Source organism: Microtus ochrogaster, unplaced genomic scaffold (genome assembly GCF_000317375.1).
Source record: "Microtus ochrogaster isolate Prairie Vole_2 unplaced genomic scaffold, MicOch1.0 UNK48, whole genome shotgun sequence".
Lineage (NCBI taxonomy): Eukaryota > Metazoa > Chordata > Mammalia > Rodentia > Cricetidae > Microtus > Microtus ochrogaster.
The window spans coordinates 982,274-997,528 of NW_004949146.1; the positions used below are offsets into that span (position 1 = coordinate 982,274).

Here is a 15,255-nt window from a genome sequence, read left to right on the forward strand (position 1 = left end):
TTACTGATATAAAAATGTTGTTAAACAAAAATAAGCACTACACAACTTAGAAGTCCGTTTTGTTTTATAAGATAGGTAGTAAAATTTTGTCCTTTGTAATGGCTACATCATGAAAGAGTATTAATTATCAATAAAAGATAGAGAAAATAAGAGAAAAAAGTTTTAGGAAGTCAAAAATACGAGTAAAGCAAAACATGAACACTTTTCTTTTTTTTTTTTTTTGGTTTTTCGAAACAGGGTTTCTCTGTGGCTTTGGAGCCTGTCCTGGAACTAGCTCTGTAGGCCAGGCTGGTCTCGAACTCACAGAGATCCTCCTGCCTCTGCCTCCCAAGTGCTAGGATTAACCCGGCTTTTTCTTCCTTTTTTTAAATAAAGACATAGTCTCAACTATGTAACTATAACTGTCCTATAACTCACTATGTATACCAGGCTGGCCTTGAACTCACTCACATAAATCAGCCTACTTCTACCTCTACAAGTACTGGGATTAAAGGCATGTGCCACTATACCCAGCAACCATAGTATACTTTCTTAAACTTAACAAACAGTGAAATGTTAATGAAAACAATCACAGCAATCTCAATCTTATAAATCCCCAAAAGTGCGACTTAACAATCCAAAACCAAAAGACAGCTCAGAGTTCATTCCTAGAACCAATGTAAAGGTGGAAGGAGAGAACCAACTCCACAAGATTGTCCTCTAACCTCCACATGCACAACGTGGATCACGTGTGCCCACAAGCCCCCCCAATATACAAATACAGTAAGCTTTTTAATTAAAGGAGAAAAAGGAGACCAGAAATCCTTTAATAAACAAAACAAAGTCTGTTAAATTTGGAGCTGCAGAAATGACTTATTAGTCAAAAGTACTAGCTGCTCTTCCAGGACTTGAGTGTGATTCCCCACACCCACATCTCACAATCATCTAACTCTAGCTCCAGGAAATCCAATACCCTCTCTTCTGATCTCCACATGTATCCAAGTGAGGCACAGACATACATGCAAGCAAAACATTCACACATACTTTAAGCTTATGATAAAGCACTTGTCTTCAAAGAAATCAAGGCATGTGGGCTGGAGAGGACCAGGGTTCAATATCCAGCAACCACACAGCAAACAGTTCACAAATGCCTGTAACTCCAGTTCCAGTATATTTACGGCTGAGATTATATTTTCCAATTTATTGATGGAGTTAATAATCAAATTATATACACAGAATTCCAGTCTAATGTATGTTTAGTTTTAGCTAATCAAGTAAAATACAATCTGACAAGAACAGATGGCTCAGACGGGCACTGGGATGGGAGACAGAAGCAGAGGCAGGCAGATTTCTATTCCAGGACAGTCAAGGCTATACAGTGAGACCCTGTCTCAGAAAAAAGCAACAACAAAGAACCGTGTAGTACCTGACTATGTAGTACCTGCTGACACTGATATAATTAATTTTGTGAATTGAGCTTGTAAAAACAAAAGGATCACCAAAATCAAGTTATTTTAGCTATAGAAAGGAGAGCTGGATAATAGTTTCTCAATTCCAAAGCAATATTTTAAAGACAGGAAGATGAAAATTCATTCAGAAAACATTTTGGGAGGGCTGACGAGATGGTTCAGACAATTAAGGAGTGGGCTTAAGCCTGACCACCTAAACTTGATCTCAGAACCCACATGGTAAAAGTAGAGAACATAACTCTTATGGGTAATCCTCTGGTCTCTACTCATAGACTGTGGTACACATGCACACAGACATATACAAGCATACATAAACACATGCAAAAAGTTTCAATTAAAAAAACTTACAATCTACTAATACCATGGACAGCATCATTCTGAGGAACTAAGACTGGACGGTGTTAGTTACATGGTTCTGTGTTGTGATTCTATCGCTCTTACTTGTGATAAAGTTCCAAAAGCAAACTAAAAATCAAGCGGCACTTGGAAAACAAAAATATATGCCCAAAGGGCAATTTCTCAACCATAGCATTACTAACATCTTGGACTGGAAATTTTTGGCATGGTGGAAATGAAGGACAATTCTATGCATTGCAGAATATCTGACAGAATCTCCAATTTAATAGATGCCAGTAGTACCTTCTGGGGGGGGGGGGGCGGGGGGCGGCTCAGACTGTCAAGTGCACCCCCAATGACAGCAAAGCAAAACCACAACTCCCTAAGAACTTTTAGCTAGATGTGAAGTTCTCTTCCCACTGCACTTCTGAGTAATATAAGTCAGAACCTACATATAAATACTTCATTTTTATTCCTTTTATAACCCTAGTCAGCAACTCAGGTGAAGAAAACTTACCTGTAAACATGTATTCCGAGGGCAAAAAAGAAAAAAAAAAACAAGAAAAAAAAACATGCACTTGAAGAGACCCAAGCTAACTAAGGCCACCTGGCTAGCCATTGAGGCAAGTATTAAGTATTACAATCAACCAAACTTATACTGAAAAATAAAAGCAAAAATCAAATAAGAAAATCCTACTGTCACTAACAGGACTTCTACTAATGGAATTTTCAACATTACCTCATTACATAAAGCAAAATTTAAAAAAAAAATAAAGCTAAAAAGAACACTTTTTAAGCACAGAAAGGTTAAAAAAGCATATATAAAGCTGGCAAGATTTTGGCTGAGCTCTAAATCTAAACATCGTTAAAAGTTCAGTATGGAAACTTTTACAAGGACAGAGCCGGGCAGTGGTGGCGCACGCCTTTAATCCCAGCACTCGGGAGGCAGAGGCAGGCGGATCTCTGTGAGTTTGAGGACAGCCTGGTCTACAGAGCTAGTTCCTGGACAGGCTCCAAAGCCACAGAGAAACCTTGTCTCGAACCCTCCCCCCCAAAAAAAGAAAACACAAGAACAAGAAAATAGTGATTGTCTTTTCTAATGAGAGGCTCTAGGAAACCACAGGACATACCAACACAGTTAATATAAAGAAAGAATGTTCTTGAATATTTAGCATATTAATAGAGAAGGCAATTTTTTTAAACATTGGGAAAGTACTTTGATGTGGGACCATGAATGGCTAACATTTTACCCAGGCTTAAGATAACCAGATTACCATTAAGATAACCAGATTACCATTAAGTTTCTCAAATGTGAGCTGACTTCTGAGAGAAATCAGTTGGATAGACGGATTATAAGTTAAAATAGAAAAAAAAAGTCTAGAGATCAAGCATTAATGACTAAATGCAATGAAAACATCTAAGATTGTCATCAATGATGTGGGATGTCCTTCTGTCTATGAGTTGCTTTTACTAGTTAATGAATAAAGCTACTTTGGCTTATGGCAGGGCAGAATATAGCCAGACTGGAAGAGATATACAGAGAGAGCAGGCAAAGTCAGAGACGTTACAAAGCTGCCGAAGGCCAGACGGTGGTGGCACACGCCTTTAATCCCAGCACTCGGGAGGCAGAGGAAGGCAGATCTCTGGGAGTTCGAGACCAGCCTGGTCTACAAGAGCTAGTTCCAGGACAGGCACCAAAAGCTACAGAGAAACCCTGCCTCGAAAAAAAAAAAAAAAGCTGCCGAAGGAGACAGATGTCATGCAGCTGCCCAAGAAGCAAGAGGTAACAAAACCACGAGCCTCATTGTAAATATAAAATAATAAAGAATATGTTAATTTAAGATATAAGAGTTAGGTAGAAATACGCCTGAGCCATCGGCCAAACAGCTTTGTAATTAATATAGTTTCTGTGTGATTATTCGGGCCTGGGCAGCCAAGAAATGAACAAGCAGTCTCTGTTTACAATCAAAGTAAAATACTCTCAAAGCTTAAACTGGGAAGGTGAAGGGGCTGAAGTCTACATAAAAGTCAAATATATGGAATATACAAAAGTGTGATATTTCCAAAGACAACATACAGAGAAAGTTCTCTCTATCCATCCCAATGTCACTTTCTTTATGACCAAATTCTTTCACTGATTATTTCTCAGGCTCAGGTTTGGCAAATCCTCTCTATTACTAACCCTATCAGTGCAGCCCAAGTCCTCACCAACTCACACCTAGGTCAGCATAACAGTTTCCTGTTATTTCAGTAGTGAAAACTATGGTTTACTTTTTTTTTTAGAGTGATTTGCTTTTATTTTATGTGCATTGGTGTTTCACCTGCATTTATGCCTATGTGAAGAGTGTCATATTCTCTGGAACTGTAGTTACAGACAGTTCTGAGTTACCATGTAGGTGCTGAGAATTGAATCCTGGTTCTCCAGAAGAGCAGACAGTGCTCTTAACCACTGAGCCATCTATCTCTCCAGTCCCCTATGCTGTACTTTTTATCGCCTTACTTCCATACTCTTGAAGTTGCTATATTCTTTTCCTCACAAGTTCAAATTCTTCAAAATGAAACTTAAAAATAAGCATCAGAACAAGTATACAGCAGGATATCATGGACCTAGAAACTTCCATCCCACAGACTTACAGTGCTACCTCTACCTGAAAGACCTTTCTGTCTTTTTAGTCCAAAACATCATCTCCAGAAACTCCATAGAATTTCTCTTCCAAATGTTCCAACTGCCAATTTATTAAGTCTAAGAAAAGCAGAATTCCTTCACAGTTTTCTTCTTTTATCCGATTATCACCTTTATCTAGATAGTGTAATCATTAAGTACTATGGAGACAGTTCCCAGGCATGCCTTTAAATACAAACTAGTTTTGTTAAAAATCTAATTAAATGACAGAGAGAACTTGGGAGATGACCCGAAGAGCAGCTGGAATAATTCAGATGATATACTATAGTTTCAGAAAACAGCAACAGCAACAGTGATCTCTGGTCAAGTAACTAGAAGCAACACCACAGGACACCCCTCTCCCCAATACATCTTTTGGTCTTCAGAGAGAGAGAGTTTCTCTGTGTAGCCTTGGCCGTCCTGGAACTAGGTCTATAGCCCAGGACTGCCTCAAACTCAAAAGATCTGCTTCACTCTGCTTCCCGAGTGCTAGGATTAAAGGTGTGTGTGCACCACCTCCCAGTAGTAGTCTAATAAAAATATATGCATATATACTGTGGAATGTGCTAAAGAACAACAAAGTATTTTTAAAATGTGGGTCGAGCCACCTTAATACTTTCCTATGATAACAACTGAGCCTCTTACCTAAAAATGTGTCATAATTACTAAGGGTATGGTAACTAGAAGATAGGTCATGAACAATGCTGTTCATGGGGCCAGAGAGAAGGCTCAGCAGGCTTACTATCAAACCTGACTTCTTCAATTTGATACCTGGAGTAGAACGGTGGAAGCAGAGATCCAACTTTCTTTTTTTGGGTTTTTGTTTTTGAGACAGGGTTTCTCTGTAGCTTTGGAGCCTATCCTGGAACTAGCTCGTATAGACCAGGCTGGTCTCGAACTCACAGAGATCTGCCTGCCTCTGTCTCCTGAGTGCTGGGATTAAAAGCGTGCGCCACCCACTGCCCGGCAGAGATCCATCTTTCACAAGTGGTCCTCTGACCTTCTTCCCCCCACCTCCACAAGAAGACATGCACGGAATCTTACATGCTTTTTTAAAAATTTATTTATTATGTATATATAGTGTTCTGCATGTGTATCTGCCTGCACTCCAGAAGGGGACACCAGATCTCATTACAGGTGGTGGTGAGCCACCATGTGGTTGCTTGGACTTGAACTCAGGACCTCTGGAAGAGCAACCAGTGCTCTTAACCGCTGAGCCATCTCTCCAGCCCGGTCCTCTGACTTTCACACCCAGGAAGCATGCACACCCATATGCCTACATACACACAAAGAAATAAATATAAAATGTTAAACTGCTATTTACTAACAATAAATGTTCTTTTACTATGTCTGCCAATGTTGTTTTACATATAGTCTTACTTAATCTTCACAGTAACACTGTTTAGTAAACCTACAGTCCTTATTTTATAAGTGAGGAAAACCTGATGTTTCAAGATAATTTGCCCAAGGTCACACTAAGTTGTACAACCACAATCTGGCTAAAGAGTTATTTTTTTTTTAAATCCATGTATATATGGGTATACCTATTGCTTGTAGGCCTAAGGAAGCACAAAAGGGTGTCAAATCCTCCAAGTTCCAGACAGTTGTGAGCAGTCTCATATTGGTGCTAGGAACCAAGCTCCAGTCCTCCAGAAGAACAGGAAATGCTCTTAACAGCTGAACCATCTCTAGCCCCGGGCTCATGCTTACACATTTACAACTATTATACTAAACAGAGTTCAAGGCTAGGTTTAAAATGGAAGATTTAACAAGGAAGGGCCTTAACTGCTTGACATTAAAACTTGAATTTTAATTTTTAGAGGAAAGTCAATGAGAACACGAAACTATCTGTTATTTCCAATATATATTTCTTAAAATATATATCAAATATTTTACTAAGCACCTACAAAGGATAACAAGACCCAGTAAAGGAAAACACATTAAGAGACTCAGACACAGGCAGAGAAGTAGTCAAGGTAGGTTTTGCACAGGAACAGGTCTAAGTAGAATTCAGCATTACACAAACAAATGCAAACAAGCATACAGATAGAGAAAAAAATCCCATTCCATCATCAAACTCAAAACTAATTTTTGTCCTTCAATAAATATTCTTTATTCAAATGAATTGTGATTTCAATCAGTGGTTTACATTCTAACAAACAACTCATTACATGTCTACTAATGTCAAGTCTAAACCACAGGAAGAATAAGACACTAAAAATTGTACAACCTCATTAATGCTAAAAATAAGATATAAATTAGGTGTAAAAACAGATTTCCGTGTTTTGTTTGAAGGAGTAAGGAAAGTTTCTAAGACAGAAACATTCTGAATGATTCTAAGAGTGGGTAGTTCACTCCACTTCATGCAGACACCGAGTACGAAACTCATAGGCTCAAGGACCCTGAAAGTATTACAATAGATACGCAATCTGTTTACCCCACTTTCCCAGAAGATAAGACACTTGAGCTGAACAAGTGGGTCAAAAACCAACTCCATCCTGAAACAAAGAAGCAGTGTAGAACAAGCTAAATTTTTATAAGCAAAGTGAGAAGGTATTCCGTGGGAAGAATGATCAACACGTTCACTGTATCTTTAGTGACACTGGCCTTACTTCAGAACCTCACTAGGTACAATAATTAAGGCAGTAGCAGTAATAATCTCCAGCTCTTCATCTTTCTATCCATTCTCAACAAGTCTCCAAAATCTTGCCTGTATATATCAACAGCAAGAAAGGGAAGGAGAAAGACCAGTTTATGGGATGCTTAGATGAATAATGAATTCCAAATTCTCTACTCCTTTAGCATTCAACATTATCTGAAGCTCTCTACATTTTGCCCTCACTTCACTCATCAGAACAAGCTATATCTCCTGCTCCTCCTTTATGTTTACCCATTCTACCATTTCAAGGTTCAGCTCCAAATTACAAAGTCATGCAAGTATCCCTCCTTCCTTCGAGGCTGAGTTAGCGCTCTCTCCCTCCAGCCTCATAATCTGTACTACATTGACACTCTGAGCAATAAATAGCAGTCAGTATAATATAAACGCAGATTTCATCTCATCACTCATTAGGCTATGTATTTCTTAAATAGACAATATGGTTTGTGTTAAATCTATTTCCTATAAGCAGCACAGTGCCAGCAGACCAATACATCCTAAGAAACCCAAGTGTTTACACTGAAGAATAAAATGTAGATCCACTAGAATTTAGTTAATGGAAATGTCTGATCATGAGGTGATACAATCTAATAAGTTATTTACCAACTGAACAGAGGGTAAACCTCATCAATCTCAAGTTCCACTCATTCATATAGCCAACTACCTATACCCAGATTGGAAAGCTTAAGACAAGGAGGTTTCACTACATGGTCCTGGCCTGTATGGAACTCACAGAAAACTGCTTGTTTCTGCCTCCTAAATGCTGGGATTAGAATCTGTTTCACAATCATTTGGAAAAATTTTTAACTATATTAAAATTAAATTTGGCTACATTATACTTTGAAGGCAATGTCTACCAAATCTTAAATGCAATTACTCAAACTTTTTATCTAGCAACTATACTTCTAGGAATCTACCCAACAGAAGTACTTTTATTGGTGCAGAAGATATATGTAATCTTTTCAATGAACTGTAATATTTAAAAAAAAAGTTTAAATTTTAAAAATATAAAACCATCTAAGAAGTATGATCCAATTTATGCATGTTTTAGACATAGAAACAAAGAAAGAAAAGAATGTGAGAAAAATTTAAGATTTGTCTGTGCACACCCATAAAGGCCAAAGGGCAGCACTGGATTTCCTGGAGAAGGGCTTACAGGTGGTTGTGAGGCCACCTGGCATACATGCTGAAAACCAAACTTCAGGCTTCTGCAAAAAACAGGAAGTACTCTTAAATGGCACCCCCGCATCTCTCCAGCCCCAGAATGCTTTTTTTTCAAGGATGATTATAGTCAAACTATTAACAGTGTTTATCTATTTCTACACTATCATGAATTCAAATTCCTTACATGTCTTTAGCTCACAGACGGAAACACAACAGAGCCTTTATCTCTAACAAACTTGGTGGTTTTGAACAGTCATAAAATTAGAGACTTCTTGAAGAGCCCAAGGATATTAAAAAAGAAAAGGGTTATTCTCCAGGATTCAAAATCAAATTCCAGAATTCCACCAAAACCTATTTTATCCCTTTAAATTGAATTAATGATTAAAGACATTTTCCAAGCTGGTTGGTGGTGCCTCACGTCTTTAATCCCAGCACTTGGGAGGGAAAGGCAGGGAGATCTCCGAGTTCGAGGCCAACCTGGTCTTTGTGCATATGTACATGGGTGTTGCTAGAGATCCCCCTGCAGAACCTCACAAGTGCTAAACAAACAAACAAGCATTCTACCACTAAGTTACACTCCTGCCACACAATACACTTGCATTTATTTAAACACTCTATAAAATCCCTGCACTAGTAAACATCAGAAACTAGCCCTAACCCTCCTCTTCACTCTCTTGAAGTACTAACAAGTAGTCAATAAAGGCCAAACAGCAAATAGTGAGAGAATCTGAGTTCTTATCTTAGCAAAATTATTACTCAATCTTAAGGAAAACCTCAACATTCCCCCGCAACTGAATTTAATCAGGTTTGACCTTAAACTGCACTATTTTCTGGGTTTTTTTTAAAGAAATTAAAAGGGGAGAGACCTTATTGTTTATGCCCCTGAAGCAACTTTTTCTAAAGATGAGAAACTAATATTTAAATTTGTAACTAAAATCTCAGTTCAGAGTCCTGGTTCAAGTAATAATTGTTGTGACAAAAATTACACTGAATTTAGCTCTACTTTACATTTAACAATGTCATCAATTAGAGAAGAAATTTACCTACAAAAACTTAGAACTAGCAGAGCACCACCTCAGGAGGCAGAGGCAGGCGGATCTCTGGGAGTTCGAGGCCAGCCTGGTCTACAGAGCAAGTTCCAGAACAGCCAGGGCTTACAGAGAAACCCTGTGTGTGTGTGTGTGGGGGGGGGGGGTTGACAGGGATGGGAGGGGTGTGACAAACCAGACCTTAGAACTAGAATTTAAAAACAACAAATTCAGAGGCAATGATTACATAAATAATTCTTTGGCATAGTCATTCAAATGCTAAAATTCTACGAAGCTGGGGTGAAATCTTAGAAAAGCAGACTTGTGGAAAATAATTTTTTATGTAGGGCATGTTGTCATACACCTATAAGCCCAGTACCCAGGAGACTGATGCAAGGTTCTTAAGTTAGCTGTAGTGAGTTGGAGGCCTGCCTAATAGACCATGTTTTGAAAAACTCTGAGTCAGCATTACAGTTTAGCACCACCACCACCAAAAAAAAAAAAAAACCAACCTTTTTCTAAACAAGTAGCATTTGCCAAGCTATGGTAGCCAACACAAGATAAAGAGTTTAAAGGGGGAATAAAGAAATGGATTAGACAGTTGCCAGTACCCGTATCAGGCAATTCACAACCAACCTGCAACTCCAGTTGCAGGGGATCCGATGCCACTGGCCGCCAAGGCATCTACACTCCCTCTCAAAAAAACAAGCATACACATAACTAATAAAAATAAATCTTTTTTAAAACCTAAGGAAAAAAAACCTTAAAAGGTACCCCCTCACCTAGGTTCATAAAGGTTTAAAACAATCATTACAATCATTAAATTTTTCTTGCAGACTATCCCTGTTTGCTTTTCTTTCGAGACTGGGTCTCACTATGTAGCGCAGGCTGTCCTGGAACTTACTATGTAGACCAGGCAGGCTTCAAACTCAAGAGATTCACTTGCCTCTGCTGGGATTAAAAGGCTCGTGCTATTTCACGTGGCTCCCAAGTTTATTTTTCATTCATGGGAAATTGGTTACCTCACCCTATCAAAATTTAGAAAAATCTTAACATTAAAAAAAAAAAAGTATCTATTCCAGCATTTGTGAGTACAAGCTTTTTGGTAAATCATAACTCTTATCTAGGTAAGTTTTTCCAATAGCCTATATTCAAAAGCCAGACCTGTTCGAGACCAGCCTGGTCTACAAGAGCTAGTTCCAGGACAGGCTCCAAAACCACAGAGAAACAAACAAACAAACAAACAAAAAAAGCCAGACCTGTAGCTAAACACAAAAACAAATCCCAGAGTATTGTCTTCACTGTTAGCTTTTAAAGACCTGTCTTTGTATCCTTTCTTCATTTTAAATAAACCCCTACCTTCATTGGTTAGGCTGTTTTGGTCTCAGGAAGGATATTTTACATTAGTGTCCTCGTTCACAGACAGTGCAGGTGCCTCAATAGAAAAAAAAAATAAAGGACCCCAACACCTTGCCTGCAGACTGTTTAGTAAAAAACAGATTTGGATCATTTCCTTTACCTAAAAGAAAAAAAAAGAAAAACAAAAAATAACTTCTTTTTATTGTATTGCTTTTGAATTTTCTTTAAATCTACATTAAGAATAATTTTTCAATCTGAACATATTTATAGTTTCTAACCTAATAAATTCCATACTGGTTCACAGACACTAAAATATGTGCAAAACATGACCAGAGTGCATGAAGTAATTTGTCACACAAAGTAGGACTCTTATTGGTACTTCCCATTCCCCAAAGGTAACCACAAAACTAAAGACAGCATGAATTAAGAAAGTCCTGTGAGTAGAGGCAGGAAGCAATATATCTGAATGTTACCTGTAGTCTGAGGACAGTTATCACTGTCACATACTTATCTACACTATTCCTTTCCATCCGGATCAAGGAATAAACAGGTCCTGGAACTGGAAGCAATATGTGTGTGTGTGTGTGTGTGTGTGTGTGTGTGTGTGTGTGTGTGTATGTGTGTGTATATATGTATATATATATTACACGCAAAATTTTTTCAGAAAGTCACTTGCATTTCTGTCTTAACTGACTCACTAGAAAGGCGGTGGAGAAGATGATCCCTAGGAACACCCACCCAAAGAAGGTGAATAGGAAAAGGTAAAGATTCCCATTTAAACCCAAAACTTTCTATATACTGCATAGATTAACGTTTTAAAGAGGATCTTTCCAAAAAAAGAAAAAATAAAAATAAAGAGGATCTTGAAAAAATTTTCCAAAATAAGGAAACAATTTCACTCACAACCACAACTACTCAATATTAAACTATCTTTTAAAACAGGCATCACCAACCACAAAGGCCACATGCTTGCAGAATAAATGAAACAGGCCATATCAAACGTACCAAACCTAAAATTTGTTCACTTTAATAGTGATTAATGCTGGGTGTGGTAGTGCACCACCTTTCGTCTCAGCAGAGAGGTGGGGCTCTGTGAGTTCGAGGCCGGCCTTGTTACAAAGCAAGTTCTAGGATAGCTAGGACTGTTACAGAGAAACCCTGTCTTTAAAAACCACCACTACCACCAATCATCATCATCATCTGTGGTCAAAACAACAAAATTCAAGCTGGGCATAGTGGTGCACACCTTTAATCCTAGCACTATGGAAGCAGAGGCAGGTGGATCTCTTGTGAGCTCGAGGCAGCCTGTTCTACAGAACTTGTTCCAGGACAGCCAGGGCTAAACAGAGAAACCCTAAAACAAAACCAAAAACCAAACAAGAACAACAAAATCCAGGTTCTGAACTATAGAAACACTGATTACAGTGTAGCACTACTAGAGACGAAAAGATACTGGCAATGATTCAAGGAGAAAAAAAATACAAGGTTCTTTCCTTCTCACCTTGATAAAAATTCACAAGTTAAACGTTTTCTAGCTTCCAGAATTTTCCTCAACAGAATAATAAGTTATCAAAGAGTGCTCTGCAGATTTTAACAATATGGCAAAACATGAAAGACAGATACTAATGGTCTCAATAAGGTTTTTATGAAAGATGCAGCAACCCAATACTTCAGATTCCTATAGGTGGGAAGTCCAAAATCTGTAATATGTAACTGACGACTCTGATTATGTACGAAACAAACCATAAATATTTGCTTCACATATACTTGACTGTGGTAGTTATCAAAGATAAATAAGTTCACCAGAATAAAGATGTTAAGAACTTATGTGACAGCTGATGTTCCCCAAGTAGTTCACATTTCAAAAGTAAAGTCAAATCACTCCAAGTTCTGAGATCACAACAAATCAAAACACATATTCTAAAGGTCAAAAGATCTGTACACTCTGTTAGCTAAACCTGGTGGAAATCCAATTCAGAATTCCATGACTAAGGATCATTATCTCATACTTATAATACATTTTCAAAATTTCCAAGGGATGAGCATTTTTACCTTGTCTTATTTTTAGAACACATCACATTGCACCTATCACATGACATGATGTAACTGTTAGCAAAGAAAATGGTTCAATCCATTGATAACATACATGGCAGGAAAAAACAGATCAATGATACCCAAGAATCACATTTCATATTTATTTTTTAAACTTAGTAACTTACAGGGAAGAAAATGTACTTTTGGATAATTAGAATTTATCCAATCCTGGGAAAACTGTCATGAGGAAATAGGAAACCTAGTAGCATGCTTCTAAAACAAGAATTACGAACAACTTCTCTATCAAAAAGGCAACAGAGAAACAATCAAAAGTATCCACTGTTGGGGGAAAAAAGCCTCAACAGACAACACCTGCAATTAATTGAAAATTTCTAAATTGGTGAGTATGTAAGACGAGGAACTAAGTACAGCCCATAGGAGAGGGGGAAGGGAAACACGCCCACTTTATGCCTTTGTAAATACTGGTACTTTAAATAACCTTGAAAAGAAAAACAAATACGGGAGGAAATACAAACTACAGACCATTCTAAGAAACAGAAGTCACTTAAATGTAACGATTTTCCTTACTTCAAAGTAGTTTTGAGAAGAAGTTCTGTAACTATATCATGATTATGCAAGGCAAGGATTATGTAATTTTATCGTTTATTTTAAAATGTTCTCGGAATGTATAAAAAAAAACCCACAAAACACTAAAGCATTGTGATCTCTCCAATGGACAAAGGACCGCTTCCTTACCTACAGCTTAAAATATTAACATATACCCCCAAACAAACAAACAAACAAACAAAAACCCACGATGATTGCTTGCCACGTGACGAAGGATATGGCAACACTAGGATTGTGAATGGAGGGGAGGGAAGCTAGGTTGGAGGACCAGCGAGATTTCTCTTAACTTTGGGGACTGCAGGATTCGGGTATCTCGATCCTTAAGGTACCAAATTCTAACCCCCAGGAGTTGTACAGCTAACACCCTCAAGTGCGGTTTTATTAATAGGTCACGGGAAAATGCTCCAGTGACCTCCAGGATAAAGGAGGAAAAAACAGGCGGAGGAAAGAGCAATTTAAAGTGGCGCCATCATGTCACCCCTTTTCCCCTAAGGCAATCAATAAGCAATAGTTAAGTAACGAGTTTCTCTAAAAATCCACTTTGGGATTCCAACATTGGAAAACAAAAGGATTTCTAGGTAAAACATAGGGGGGTAGGACTGTTTACAATATGGAAAACAATTATAAACTATTTGCTGAGAATCGAAAGACCGTCAGCCGGAAAACAGGCCCCCCCCAAAAAAACAGTAAGATTCCAACTCAAAAACAAACGAATGCCTCTTCCTCTTTAGTTACAAAAAAAAAAAAAGTCTGCCTGAGACTAGATCGAAAACGCAAATGACCTCAATATACAAGCAACAAAAATGTTAACAATCAGAGTTGTGATTCAAACCGTGAAACAGACGTACAAGACGTGTTCAAGCAAAGAAAGGCCTTTTGCAGTCAAGAGAAGTTCAAGGGAAGAGCAAGAGTTTGTTTTTGGTCTTTTTAAAATATATATGTATATATACGGAAATAAACCATGTTCTCCGGGCCGCCTTTTTAAATAGAACGCCAAAGGAAAGCCCGGCGAACGAGGCGGCAGCTGGTGGGGAAGGGCCCCCGCACACCCCCGCCCTTGGGGCGACTCCCAGCCCGGACCCGCAGCGGGGAAGCCCGGAGAGGCCATTTAAAGTTCCGGGGATTTTTCGTCCCCTGCCCTGCCTTTCTAGTTACAACTAACAAAGAGAGGGAGAAATGGGAGCCACATAGAGAGCGAGGAGAAGGAGAAAGGGCAGCGGGAGGAGGAGGAGAGGAGCAGCAGCAGCACCTACCACGTGATGGAGGAGCGTAGCCCGGGCGGATTCGGCCCCACAAAATGGGCGCAGTTTGCAAACAGCCCCCCGGCCTGGGCGCCGAGGACCAGCGGGCGGAGGCGCGCAGCGGCGGCTCCGACCCGGCCCGCCGCTCTCCTCCCCCCCGGCGCCCGGAGCCGCCCTGACTTTCCGGGCGGGGGGGCGAGGCGAAGGGGGAGGGGAAGGCGGCGGCGGGGAGCGGCCGCTTTTTCTTCTCTTTTGAGCCCTTTCTCCGGCCTTCCTCCGTTCCGGCGGGTCTGGGCACGGTCGGGCACCGCAACCCCGGAGGGCGGGCGGGGGCAGAGGGTAAAGCCGCCCCCCCTGCCCCGCACAAACAAGCGCCACCGTCTGCAGCCCGCGCCCGTACCCCGACCGCCACCCCGGGCTCTTCTTCCCGGCCGGGGAGCGCGCTTCGGCCGCCCCCCAAGCCGCCGCGGCGAGACGAGTCGGCTTCGCTAAGGCGCTTGGTTCTCCCGCCGGCTCGGCGAGCGGTGGCGGTGGCGGCGGCGGCACTGGGAAAATGGCGGCCGAGCTCCTTTTCCCTCCCCCCCTTTAATCTGAAGCGGAGGGAGAATGGAGCGAGCAAGCGAGCGGGCGAGTGCCGGGGACACGGGGAGGAGGGACAGCAGCGCCTCCGCCGGCTGCGGCTGCGGCGGGCCGCTCCGCC

General features: G+C 40.1%; 1 protein-coding gene across 5 annotated transcripts in view; it reads right to left on the reverse strand.

Moving 5' to 3' along the window:
* Kansl1 (KAT8 regulatory NSL complex subunit 1) overlaps nt 1-15,255 on the reverse strand; it is a 117,918-nt gene that overhangs the window by 73,622 nt on the left and 29,041 nt on the right. For 2 of the 5 annotated variants that reach the window (XM_013354571.2, XM_013354570.2), the window contains exon 1: nt 14,568-14,752. The exons of 1 other annotated variant lie outside the window; for it this stretch is intronic. The gene's annotated coding sequence lies outside the window, so the exon portion shown is untranslated. Of the gene's footprint in view, nt 1-10,653; nt 10,785-14,567; nt 14,754-15,255 lie in introns of those variants that run through there. 2 more of the 5 variants (XM_005369404.3, XM_026777171.1) reach the window with 2 other exon arrangements.